The sequence below is a fragment of the Lissotriton vulgaris genome, chromosome 5, assembly GCF_964263255.1.
Source record: "Lissotriton vulgaris chromosome 5, aLisVul1.2, whole genome shotgun sequence".
Lineage (NCBI taxonomy): Eukaryota > Metazoa > Chordata > Amphibia > Caudata > Salamandridae > Lissotriton > Lissotriton vulgaris.
The window spans coordinates 1,884,196,646-1,884,210,289 of NC_141693.1; the positions used below are offsets into that span (position 1 = coordinate 1,884,196,646).

The 13,644-nt window shown below is 42.3% G+C and overlaps 1 pseudogene across 1 annotated transcript in view; it reads right to left on the reverse strand.

Moving 5' to 3' along the window:
• LOC147717622 (E3 ubiquitin-protein ligase TRIM39-like) overlaps positions 1–13,644 on the reverse strand; it is a 346,887-nt pseudogene that overhangs the window by 104,439 nt on the left and 228,804 nt on the right. Inside the window, exon 6 of the transcript XR_015295600.1 lies at positions 3,021–3,047. The product of XR_015295600.1 is annotated as an E3 ubiquitin-protein ligase TRIM39-like (transcript). The remainder of the gene's footprint in view (positions 1–3,020; positions 3,048–13,644) is intronic.

The following is a 13,644-nucleotide window of genomic DNA, read 5'->3' on the forward strand; positions in this document are numbered from 1 at the left end:
CTTGCCTTTGGGAAAGAAAGACGAAAAGAAGGGTAGAAAGAAAGAAAGAAAGAAAGAAAGGAAGAACGAAAGAAAGAAGAACGAAAGAAAAAGGCAAGAAAGCATGATAGAAAGAAATAAAAAAGGAAAATACAGACAAAGGAAAGAAAGAACAAAGTGGAAGAAGGAAAGAGAAGCAATGAAAGAAGCAAGGAAAGAGAAAGAAAGAGAAAAAGGAATGAAGTAAATAATAAGAACAGAAAGGAGGGTTGTCAGACAGACGGAATTGCAAAACTAGAGCACCCTCATAAGCATTTATTCAGAGTTCATATGAGTTGCTGGTGAGATAAATCAGCAGTCAGACAAACAAATGTCACTTCAAAAAGAATTTACAACAACACTGGTAGGGGACAGAAACTTATAATGCTGGAATGTTTCCTGTGCTCTCATCTGGTAGAAGTGTCCTACTTTCACATCAAGCTCTAAAATTGAAAGCAACACTGAAGTAATAATAAAGTAAAAACTAAAACACTGGCTCTGACAGTGAAGAGAACTATCTTGTTTGTGGATGTGCTCCTTGTGACAGGGCTAAATGCAGTCACTCAATGTGAAGTTAGTCAATGCCTAGAGTAGGCTGACCCATGCTGCATATTTTTTTGTAAGAGGAAGAAAAATGTGAATGACACAAGAACAGACCAATGGATTAAGAGAGGTGGCTTAAAGCCCTTTTATGCATGTGTATAATTTTAGGAAAATCAAAAGGTCTTGGATAACACCAGACCTAAATACTAAGTAAAAATCTTCCTAAAACAAGTACGTTTCAATGACTTATTTAAGTAATACAATATTTGAAAGACAATAGGCCCATTTTACTAGCATTTAATTATATACTTTTTTGTGGAAGTAGATGATTTATTTGCAAGTAGCCGGTGCTCAATGTAAAATACCTGTTTACGACTTTAACTCACTGTGTTCTGAACTTATTAAGTCAGCGAGTCTTAGATCGTTTTCTTCATTGTAAGGGCTCAATGATGCAGACGAGCTGGACTGTCTACAGGGGAAATAGATCTCAGTAGTTAACCAACAGGGACCCTCTGAAAGCATGATTGAACATACAAGACATCACTCTCAATCTGAAACATACTCATGTGAACCTCTGTTGGATATTTCATGAATGATGTTTCAGTTCCTTGCCTACTGACTTCTGCCTTCCTAGTGGCATCACTCATATGGTTCTACAAACAATAACCAGTGTCAGTCAGTGAAACGTGTAATGTGAGCATCACTCCTACAGTGCTACACACAATAACGAGTGTAAGCCTGTAAAGCGTGTAATGTGACCATCACTCCTATGGTTCTACACACAATAACCAGTGTCAGTCAGTGAAACATGTAATGTAATCATGACTCCTATGGTCCTACGCACAATAAAGAGTGTCAGTCAGTGAAACGTGTAATGTGAGCATCACTCCTAAAGTCCTACACACAATAACGAGTGTCTGTCAGTAAAACATGTTATGTGTTCATCACCCCTATGGTTCTACATACAATATCGAATGTGAGTCAGTGAAATGTGTAATGTGAGCATCACTCCTATGGTCCTACACACAATAACGAGTGTCAGTTGGTAAAACGTGTAAAGTGAGACTAGATATTACAATACAAAGTACACAAACCTCTCAATACAAAACTGATCAACTGTCAGAAGATTCATAAGTATTTTATAACTTAGAAATTTGGGTGCCTTGCTTGTTCAATGGTAGTTATATTTTTCCCAAAAATCCCATTTGATCGTCTTCTGTCGAGGGTCTCTATATCGATTATGCCACAAACAATTCGTTTAGCGTGTTTGGGTATTGAGCATTTCAAGGCTGGCTATAGTTAACCCCTTCACAATAGAAAAGGGAGTTATCCAGCATTTAAACACATTCGTATAAAGAGGACTGCTTTTAAAAACATAATATAGCATCATCTGAGTATTTCATAATTAATTTATTCACTCACTTTATGTCTTTTATATGTCAAATATGATTCATAATTTGACATGTATTAACCCCTTGCATGCTGCCGCGATTCTGCGGCTGTGCGGCAAAATCGCGAGTGGGCGGGTTTATGACGGCCCCCAGCCATCATCAGCACACGAGCGCCGTAGTGCATGATGGATGGGGGCCGTCATCAGCATGCAAGGGATTAACCTGCGACAGTGCCACATATGGATAATTCACAAATAATGCATTACCAGTTGATAGCTTCTAAGCTCTAGAATTTCATGACCGGCCCCACACAACCCAAATGCAACCTTCACACTTAGAGTCTCCTGCACACTAAATGAAAATATAGCATTTTGTAAATGAATTGCAGGGTGAGTGGAACACAGCAAGTGTGTGAAGCCATTCCATAGGCCTCTGCCAATAGGGCTGACACCCCAAGTGATCACAATGGATACTATCTCCAGATCTTTGCCATCAACCGTGAATCTCCTTATATTGCATATGTTGGTCTTGCAGTCATAAATTTTGTGCTCAGGAAGTTATACAAGGTTTTCTTCCAATTTCCCATGAAAAGGGATTTTCAAAGCGAGGGCATCGCTTGCTATGACATAAAACACCCTAAAGGTACATTTGAAGATTATCCATTTTAACATTACTTGAGGCTCTTGGTAGGTTTAAAAAAAAGGAAAGCACCCTTTCCTTAGACCATATGTTCTTCTTTTTCACTAGAAGATAAAGCTTCATACAAAAGGGTCTATCAATGGATTGAAAAGTAATCTACAGGTCCAAAAAGCCATGGAATAATTGTATGCTTAAAAACTGTAGCCTGTCAAAAAAGGTGCAGTCTCTAACTGCAAATACAATCTTTGGTGAAGCTCACTGCAAATATTTGAATAACTTGAAGATAGGAAAGAGAGTAAATAAGTTAGGGATTATAAAAAGACAGTGTTTAGTTACCTGCAAAGCAGTGGCCCTCATCTCTCTCTATACTAGAAGAAAAACACAGGAAAAAAATACTCAGAAAATATTATAAAAATGAACAGATAATACCTGCAAAGCTGTGGATCCATCTCCACTCTGGAAGAAAAAACAGGAAAGACACTCAGAAAATGTTACAAAAGTGTACTGACAATACATGAATGAAAAATCGCAATATATCAATGGCAATATTTTATCCGGTTTTAAACGATGTACCTATTTTTATAGCTCATCATAACTAGAGAAAAATAATCAGGGACTGATTCACAAAGGGCCTCTGTACTCATGACGGAGGCCCCGCAGTCATAGATGAGTCTCTGAAATCGGGCAGATTCTCCACAATGAGAATTAATTGCGGAGATTTCGCCCCGAGCGCCGTGACTTTTTCACGACTGCGGGGCTTCCCTTTGTGAATCCTTTTTGTGAATCCCTTTGTGAATCCCTTTTTCATGACTGCGGGGCCTTCCCTTTGTGAATCCCTTTTTCCCCTTTTTTTCCCTTTGTGAATCCCTTTTTGACGACTGCAGGGTCTTCCCTTTGTGAATCAGGCACTCGGTGTTAAGCATCCTGCAGAAGAAATTGGGCAGGTAGGACATCTTAACACTCTATTGTAAACCAACCATTAGCTGTAGACCTTTAGCTGTAAACTTAGGGGCATATTTACAAGCGCCTATCGCCACAGGAACAACACTTTTAATGACGATCCTGTGGCAATAGGGGCTTTGCCTTATTTACAAGGCGACATTAAGCCACTTTACGTCTCTTTGTAAATAAGGCCCCCTTTCACACTATACTTATATATAATAATCTTTATTCGGTTTTTAGCAATGCAAAACCATAAAAGTTATCACAACATACAAAAATCATGAGTATTTGTATAAAAACAGTTATTAGACAAATTTTTTAAAAAAACATATGACCAGGTTCCATGCAAATTAAGTAAATGATAGGACAATAGTAACCCTCTGAGTTTCTTCTTCTATTTCAAAGGTTATTCCTATGTCTCAGAATACACTTTAGAAAGTGGAGTACGTGGTAACAGGTACGTTCAGAATCCAGCATCTGTAACCCCAAATTTTTAGTAAAGGGATTATCCAGATTTTTCTATGAGTATGAAAAAATTAGCAAAACAAGATTGTATGAATGGTTGACTGTTGGGATAAATCGTCACATGGACAAGGGGCCAAGTTTGATTTCCAATTGTTTTTTTCAGGAAAAGTCACTAGTCTATAAAAAAGATTCAGTCTGAACCTTGTTAGGAGCATCTTCTCGTATGTTGTAAATTCTAGAGTCAGAGGAGCATTGGGAGCCTTACCTTACCTGCCGTGAGGGGAACGGCTGAGAGCAACGTCGGGTCCCGCACACCAGCGCCAGTATCCACGCCATGAGGGAAACGGCAAACAAAGCAGCGGGTCCAGCAGATTAGCGCCAGTACCACAGTCGCCGCGAGGGCTGGGACTTCAATCCCCAGGTGCCCCGGCGGCTGTGGCGCGAAAGTGACGACAGCTGAGCGCCCGGAGGCGCGTAAAGGGAGAGGAGCGGCGAGCGCTCCCTGGGAGCATTGGGAGCCTTACCTTACCTGCCGTGAGGGGAACGGCTGAGAGCAACGTCGGGTCCCGCACACCAGCGCCAGTATCCACGCCGTGAGGGAAACGGCAAACAAAGCAGCGGGTCCAGCAGATTAGCGCCAGTACCACAGTCGCCGCGAGGGCTGGGACTTCAATCCCCTGTCAGCATGTCCCCAAGAGGCACCCGCAGCAGAACTGCTGCCGCTGTGACTGGCCCCATTGACCTTTTTATATCTAAGGCCAATGATGCCATCAATCAGGGCATTAACTTACTTGAACGCAGGGTATCACAAGACCTGGCGCACGCCAAACGTTCCTCACTTGGCCACATTGCTACCGCCATTACACCTGCACAAGCTATGCCTAACAAACCCCTACTTGACGTTTGTGCTGACATTCATACCATCCCCAGCGAGGTTAACCTTTCAGCCTCTATTCCCCTGTTAGACACAGACACCGACACTAGCACAGACCTGGAAAAAACCCCCGACCTACTAATTAACCCCTCTCCCAAAGTAAAATCTGCTGATAACACCAGGCAAGCTAGAGGTAGGCGAGAGGGGGCAGTTCAAAAACTGAAGCTACACGCACCCAAGCCCCGGGTCACTACGATCAGGAAATATGGCCGGGCACAAAGGAAATCTGGGAAAAATATCAACTCTGTCCCCAACAATAATCATAACACGACCAGGGTTACGGTAATATCACAGAGGGATGATAGCGAAACTGTTCAGCAGGGCAGAACAACGAACACTAACGAAAACATAGACAAGGCATATGACCCCCTGTTGGAAAGACTGGGGGAACTATTAAGTATTTATCTATCCCCAATTGAAAATAGGCTTGCTCGATTAGAAAAACAGCTAGATGAATTGAGCAGCCCTCTTAAGAATTTCCTAAAGGGAGGCCCTGCAACTAGTACAAATAATACCAACCCCACCAAAATAGCAGGCCCCAAAACAACCACTTTACAAGCACCCTCAGCCATCCCAAACAACGTAGATAAAGCCGCACCTGTTGCGCTGGCCAATGGCCTAACTACCAAACAAAAAGCAGTAACACCGCACACTAATAGCAAATCTACAGATAAAAGGAAGGATCCTGGTACCAATACCCTCACTAATACTATACTCCCAAATGTGAGCACTACAGGTCACCCTTCAACTTCAACAAGCAACCCTATCTTGACCCAACCCATCCCAAAGACACCCAGACAAGTTCCTGCCCGCATTAACCTTCCTCCGGAATGCGGTGCATATGTACTAGTGTTAGTAAATGTCACCAAATTAAGAAAGGATCAGGATGAAAATCCCGCATCACTCAAAAACAAAACCCTGCACTGGCTAATTACTAACTGCAATTATCCCATTGATGGTGCAAGGGAGATTATTAACACACAGCGAGTGGGCTGGATTGGACCACTTAGGAAAAAATTTGAGGGCGACTGTGTCACTATTAGTTTCAGAAAACCACACTGGGCAGAGAAAACACTAGCCAACGCCCCTCTACCATCGCCATGGGAATTTAACACCACGCTCCTTCCCTTAGGATATTTCTACCGACACCTGATACCCCCAGAACAAGCCACGGCTAACTTTCCCAACAATTTCCCCACTAATTCGTACCAGGATATGAATTTTGGAGCAAGGGTCAAATCACCCCTTTTTGTCCAAAACCAGAACCTAAATGCCGCCTTTTCCAACAACCACAATTGGCATCCACAACCCCCAATGCCAATCCCTACCCCCAACCATCCGCAGCACTTTCAAGCCCCAACTATGCACCAGAGTAATTATAGGGATAGGTCTTACCCAATCCCCAACCCATTCCAGTTTGCACAGATGACAGAAGCTAGGCCATTGTACAATATCCCAACTTTCAATCGGTTCGACTATCTATCATCATTAGACGAACAGGATTGACTGAGTACACCCCTCAACAAAGAATTATGCAATAATGCAAAAGCCTGTAACCAAGAGGGTGCCCCAATTACAATTTCAGCTGCATCGCTCCATGTTAAAACAGCAGTTACAGAAATTATATTGTCGGATAGTATTCCAGCCATTTCAAACGAATCAACTAACTATGATAATGCGAATACTAGGAGTACACCTATTAACCAGGGGTTCAAACATGGCCTATCAATTCTAAGCTGGAATGTCGCAGGTTTAGAATCTAAGCTCTCTGACCCTGCTTGGATCGAACTAATTAATGACGTAGACATACTTATGTTTCAAGAAACTTGGGCTGTTGATAACCTGTATATTGAAGGCTACCACTGTTTCAGCCTGACATCAGTTAAACCTAGTTTTGGCCGAGCGGTGGGTGGACTCTTCATGGGGATTAGAATTTTGGCAGGCGGTACAATTAATGATTTGAAGCCAGATAACCTTGCCAATCCCAATATTCAAATTCTGGAATATAAATTGAAACCAAAGACCACAATTTATTTAATCAATTTTTACAATAATGATTTTTATGGTGTACCGAACAAAAATTTTGCTGCTTTATCTAAGGTTTTAAACATGATTGATTGTTCTTTGTCAGTAGACACTAAGACTAGTATTCTGATCGGGGGAGATTTTAATGTGAAACTTCTAGATAACTATGGACCTACTAATTTCGATCACTGTAATGACCGCAGGGGTTTGGAACTGATCAGCATACTTTCTGATTTTAATCTTGTTGATGCAATGAGTGTAGGGTATGATATGAATTTTACCTATGCCCCTACGTTTAAGGGCAGGGATAACGGTTCAATTATCGATTACATTTTTACATCACCTGTGTTAACGGACTGTTTAATCAAATCTTCTGTGGTGCAAACGTCCTTCAGTGATCATAATCCATTGTTTGCTATTTTTAACCTCGCACCCAGTCCGATTTTTATGAATTTAAATGGGGCAAGGGATATCACACCCTCAATTGACGGCCTTCGCCTTAAATGGAGAGGAATTGATTGTGGGGCCATTATAGACACGATTCAGGAGGCACATCCGGATTTATTGAAATGCCTCTCCTCCCCAAGTACAAATAAAAAAGAATTGATTACAGATTTTGAAGCTTTATGCTCCAACATAAAAACTCTCCTGTCAGTCCCACTCCCTACTGACCACAAAGAGCCACGGTGGTTTGATACATCTTGCTCCGTGGCCAATAGAGAGTTAAGAAAGGCCCTCTTTGCCAAACCCAGGTGTAAGGATGTAGTTCGTGCTGCCAGGAAAAACTACAAAGATAAAACATCGAAAAGGAAGGCAAATTTGCTCTCCGATCACTGGGATAAGCTGGTTATCAGCGCCAATCTGGGTGGCAGCGCCCCATTTTGGTCGGCAGTCAAGAGAACGAGGGAAATGGGCAAAGAGCTCACAAAAATTAGCTGTAACATAACTAGTACAGCCTGGGAGACCCATTTTTCTAATATTTATGCCGCCCCCTCTGATGAGCAACCTCTCCCTAACTTGAACCAAACAGAAGGCTTAGAAATCTCGGACTCAGAAGTCAGGAAAGCTATCAAAGAGAGCCAAGGTAACAAGGCGCCCGGGCCGGACGGCCTCCCTATTGATATCATCAAATTTAACGCTGATCTCTGGACACCAATACTTTTAAACATTTTCAACAGTCTCCCACATGTAGCCATGCCTGCTACCTGGGCTACTAGTATCATTGTCCCCATTTACAAAAAGGGAGACAGATCAGACCCAGTAAATTATCGTCCCATTTCCCTCCTGGATAATACTTTAAAAATATTAGGACGAATAATTTATAATAGGGTACTGGAATGGGCGTCCGATTCTGACTTTTTGGATCCCTGCCAGATGGGGTTTAGGAGTGGGGTAGGAACTGTCGAGCAATGCCTAAATTTAAAATTGATAATAGACAAATACTGCATTTCTCGCTCATCCCCCGTCTACCTAGCTTTTATGGATCTTTCATCCACATTCGATCTTGTAAACAGATCCAAGCTATGGTTAACTCTCCTGTCAAACGGTCTCGATGCCACTCTTGTTAGATTCTTAGCCTACCTCCATACTGACTCGAAAGCTCGGGTACGTATTGGGATGGGCGGAGAGGTATCGGGAGCCATTAAGATAGAGAGGGGGGTGAGACAGGGGTGCGTTTTAGCACCCCTGCTGTTTATCATTTATATTAATGGTCTGTCCAACTGTTTAAAGAAAGCTACCCCTGATGTCCCAATTATTTTAGGAAATCCCTTACCCGTACTTTTATATGCAGACGACGCTGTCCTTATGGCACGTACACCTAACGCCCTACGTCTGCTTGTACATAGTTTTGTAAATTTTATGGAGGGACTGGATTTGAAAGTTAATTTTAAAAAGTCTTTTATTATGCCCTGTGGGCCGGGCAAAAGGAAACTCGGCACTATTCAAATTGGAACAGATAAACTCGAATCTGTCCATAAGTTCCCTTATCTGGGGTTGGTTTTCGCTGCGAACGGCTCTTGGAGTGGGCATGTGGCCCACGCCACGAGCAAGTTCTCGAAAGCCAACAATTCTGTTCTGAGTCTCCCCCGCCCTAAGAAAATCGGCGCCACTAAAGCCATCGTTAAAATTTTTAAACTACAGTGTTCCCCTGTTGCCACGTATGGAGCCGAAGTTTGGGGATCGGCCAGCAGCATTGGCATTCAAAGAGAGGAAAATCGTTTTTGCAGGAAATTGCTGGGGGCACCAATTTCCTCTTCCAATTTCATCTGTCATAACGAACTTAATCTCCCCTACATAAATGACTTTATTAAAGTAAGACCAGCACTCTTCTGGATTAGAATCTGGAGGAACGAGGCTGCTGTCCTTACGCAAAACATCATTAGGGACTGCCTTAATTGTGAAAATGGCATGCAGATCCCCTGGTTTAAAGAAGTCTTTAAAATATTTAATGAAATTGGTAGAGGTATTTTGTTTACTGAGCCAACGGCTATTGAATCAAAGGACAAATATGAGGTCCAAAAGGCACTCTATGCACTTTACCGCAATGAACGGCTTGGAATTGAATTACAGAAATCAGGGGTCAAAAAATACATTGGCAATGGTCTCTGTATGCAAATCATGCCTTCCTACCTTTCACTCCCTATGTCAAATTGGGAGCGTTCTTTACTGTTTCGTCTAAGGGCAGGAACTGTGAAATTTTTGCTCTCTTTTCCTCTGGGGTATCAACACCATATTGACCTTACTCCCTGCCCTTGTGACGGTACAAGCACTCAAGATGATTTGCACTTTTTATTTTTCTGTAAATTTTATGTGAGATATACCAAATGGCTTTTGACCCCATATTTTAGAAAATTCAGACCTCTTACACTTCAGGAATCCTATATGTTGCTGCTCACTCTGGACACTGATGAACTGACATTTCGCACCAGCACTTTCCTAAGACTAGCCATACGTGCACGTAAGACTATGGAAAGTCCTTGAAATCAGATTCAGTCACAAAAGATACTACTGCTAAAATTTTATAAGATAATGAAATTTATTGCCTAACCATTGTATGAATTGCTTTGTCTTTATGGAATGTAATTTATTTAACTGTTTTGTATTATGTGTATATATGTGCTTTGATGTGTTCGGTACTTTTATGAATTTTATCAAATTCGAATAAAGGTCTTTTGAACTTGAACTTGAACTAGAGTCAGATAAAGCTGAATTTTCGGGGAGTGCTGTATCATATTCGCATGGGTCACAGATTTTTTGGTCGACAGCAAGGTCAGTCTCAAAGACTCTAGATGGCTCAGCGCAGTTTGTTTCAGTTCTTTCTTAGATATTTCATTTAGTTTTTCTGGGGTGAAGTAATAATTTTGTAATCCCAGATCGGAAAAGAAATATGGATATAGGAGAGCCATGCTATTTTATGTACATGATCCAATTCCATGGAGTCCTGTAAGATGTTTTTGGTCAGCAGGTTTTTGTCCGACAACCAAACGCGCCTCCAGAGTAATAGTGGCTGGATCTTAATTAAGTCTTCAATATATGGGATTCCCAATTCCATATGCGAGGCGTAGATGGAAGAGCCTTTTGGCGTGGACAAAAGGAATCTCATGAAAATGTTTTCTTCTTTTTGCAAAGAACCAGTAGCTGTGTGTCCCCAAATCCCTGCCCCGTAAAGGGCGATGGCTTGGCATTTTGCAGCATAAATCTGTAACAGTTCTACTGATGGTCTTTTTCCAAGTCTTTTTGAGAAGTTCATCAGTGCTAGAATAGCTCGTTTGAAAAGATGTCTCCTGGCCTCAACGGCAGCCTTCCAATTTAAGCTGTCATCGATCATGATGCCCAAGCAAGGGTACTGTGAGGTCTTTTTGATTTTTTGATCTTTTAAATAGATGGTCTTTGTGGCTTTTCAATGTCCACCCGCTACCATGACGAATGTTTTTTTTACATTGATATGTAAATCCAGGGCACCCATAAAATCAGCATACTTGGATAAAGATTTCTGAAGCTCGATAGGAGTGCGTGCTAAAATAACTGCGTCATCCGCATAGAGCAGTGCGGGTATCAGGCGGTGTTTCAGTCTGGGCAGGTCCTGCCCCCCCCTCAACATGGTCTCCTCCAGACCGTTGGTATACAGGGAGAAGAGGAAGGGGGCTAGGACGCATCCTTGCCTTACTCCTCGCTCTACCCTAAACGGTGCGGTTAGTTCTCCTTTTGTTCCATATCTCACTCTTGCAGAAGCTTCACCATATAGCTCCCTTAGAAAATCCAGGAGGGGAGGATCAACCCCTAGTGTACCCAGCAGGGACCAGAGCTTCGCATGCGACACACAGTCAAACGCGGAGGACAAATCCACGTAGACCATGTAAATTGTCCCTGGCTTTGCATGAATGTATTTTGAAACTATCATACTTAAATTAAGGGTCTGTTCCACTGTTCCGAAGCCTTCCTAAATCCGAACTGGAGATCCGAAAGGATGTTTTTATCTTTTGCCCATTGCTGAAGTTTTTCCAATACAACTCTGCCGACTACTTTGCCCAGGGAGTCAAGCAGCGAAATGGGTCGGTAACATTTCGTATCCTGGCGGTCCCCCTTTTTAAAGATAGGGACCATGATGGAACATGACCATGACTCCAACAGTCCGAGTTTCGCTGCTGCTGAGCAGACTCTTGTGAGTATTGGTATCCAAAGGTCAGGAAGGTGTTTAAATAAGTCCACTGGGACCCCATCTGGGCCGTGTTCTTTGCCGCTCTTACTCATCAATAGTGCCAGTTCGACGTCTTGTAAATCAAAGTCTATCGATATTGGGAATACTACCGGGGGAAGATTAAGATGGCGTTCTTCTGTTAACGATGTTAGTTGAAAGATTTTCGAGAAATGATTCACCCAGGTTTCCTCATCGATAGCAACGTCGATCTGGGGAATGTTAGAGTCCGATAGCAAGGGAGACTTAACTATTCGCCAGAAAGACTGACTATCTTTCATGAGTGCGCTTTTATGCAGAGCGTTCCACAAAGACAGTTTCAACTCTTTTTTCCTTATCTTTCTGGCGTTATTATACTCTCGCCGGAGATGTTGGATCTCTAGATGGTCTCTGTTTGATTTTCCAAGTGCCTTTCTTAAGTTGGTCTGCGCCTTAGTACAATCGTGATTAAACCAACCTGTGGTACTTGGTTTATTTTGTTTGGGTATTCTGGTCAGCAGTGTTTTTACTTGTTCTAGTATCAACTTAAAATTTTCCAGGATTAGCTTGGCATCTGCTTGAGGATCCAGGAATATCATTATACTGTTATAGGCAGTCTTTATCAGCGTGTTAGTGAGCTTGTTAGGATCCACTTTTTCCCATTTTATAGTGTATCCGTTTTTTTTGCCCAGTTCAAGCCTATTTTGTGACAAGGTATTTGCTATTGTTGCCATAAAAGATCTTGGTTGGTTCAACTGTAGATTCAGCCTTAGAGCGGAGTGGTCGCTTAGGATGTTTTCCAAAATTTTTAAATTCCTACTTAGATCCTTTAGACCTTCTGTGATGATTATATAGTCGACTGTGGTCTCGTGCCCCCTTCCTCGATAGGTAGGTTCTAGTTGATTCTCTGATGGTAAAATTGGGTTTATTATTAGTGGCTCTAGATCTGAGAGGATCTTGTTCATAGCCAACCCCGTTCGTGAATGGTGGAAGTGCACGAGGGGGTTCTCGTATTCGTCCACCACTCCACAGGTCTGATTATTCGTCAAAGGGCAGGGATGTAAATTGAAGTCCCCACCCCATATTATATAGACATTACCCTTTCTCTCATAGAGGTGTCTTTGTTGGGTGATTTTTTCCTGAATTATAGAGAGGATGTTTAAGAAAATGTCATCCTCTAAGTTATTGTACAAATTAATTAGTATGATATGTTTTTTCCCTATTATCAGTGTAAACAATTGAAAGTTTGGGGAGAGATCTGTCTCTAATACCTTCAAATCAGTTATTGTGTTGGCTATATAAGTTACCAGTCCTCCTTTGGGTCTGCCTGAACTGCTTGAAAGGGCGGGGGAGGAATATGTCTTATATCCCACAAGATGTAGGGGCATCGTGGCCCATGTCTCCTGTAGGCATATAATTTTTCCCTCCTCCAAGAATCGAGCAGCAGAACCATCCTCTATTTTTGGTCGGAGGCCTGCGATGTTCCAGAAAAACACCGAGAGCTGTGAGTTTTCCTTCTCAGGCTCTGCCGTATTAGATTCTGGTGGATCTGGAGGAGCTTCGAATAAGACCGGGCTGGCCTGTAAGGGCTTCGGAGTTTCAACTCGTGGTCAGTCGACCATTTCCAGGCTGCTAAACCGATTCATGGTCGGTATGCCTGGCCAATTTTGCCAATGTGGGGTATCTCTATAAATAGGTCTGTATGATCGGTAGGGCGGTCTGTCCCACTGTTCCCAGTTTCTGCCTCTGTTCTGTGGTCCCACAGTCTGCCACGGGCCCTCTTGCTGTTGATAATTCTGGTTTACTGACCACCAAGAATTGTCAGGATCACTATGTCGCTGAGATATTTTAGGCCCAGCGAAGTCTAGTTCCCATGGTTGTGGGACTGGTTTTCGCCAGATATTATCAGATTCTTTTGAATAGTTATTATAGTATCTTTTTGGGTAAAAGAAGGAAAGAGATCTTGTGGCGATCCCTCCAGTTGTGTTATTATAGTCCCAGGAACAGATATA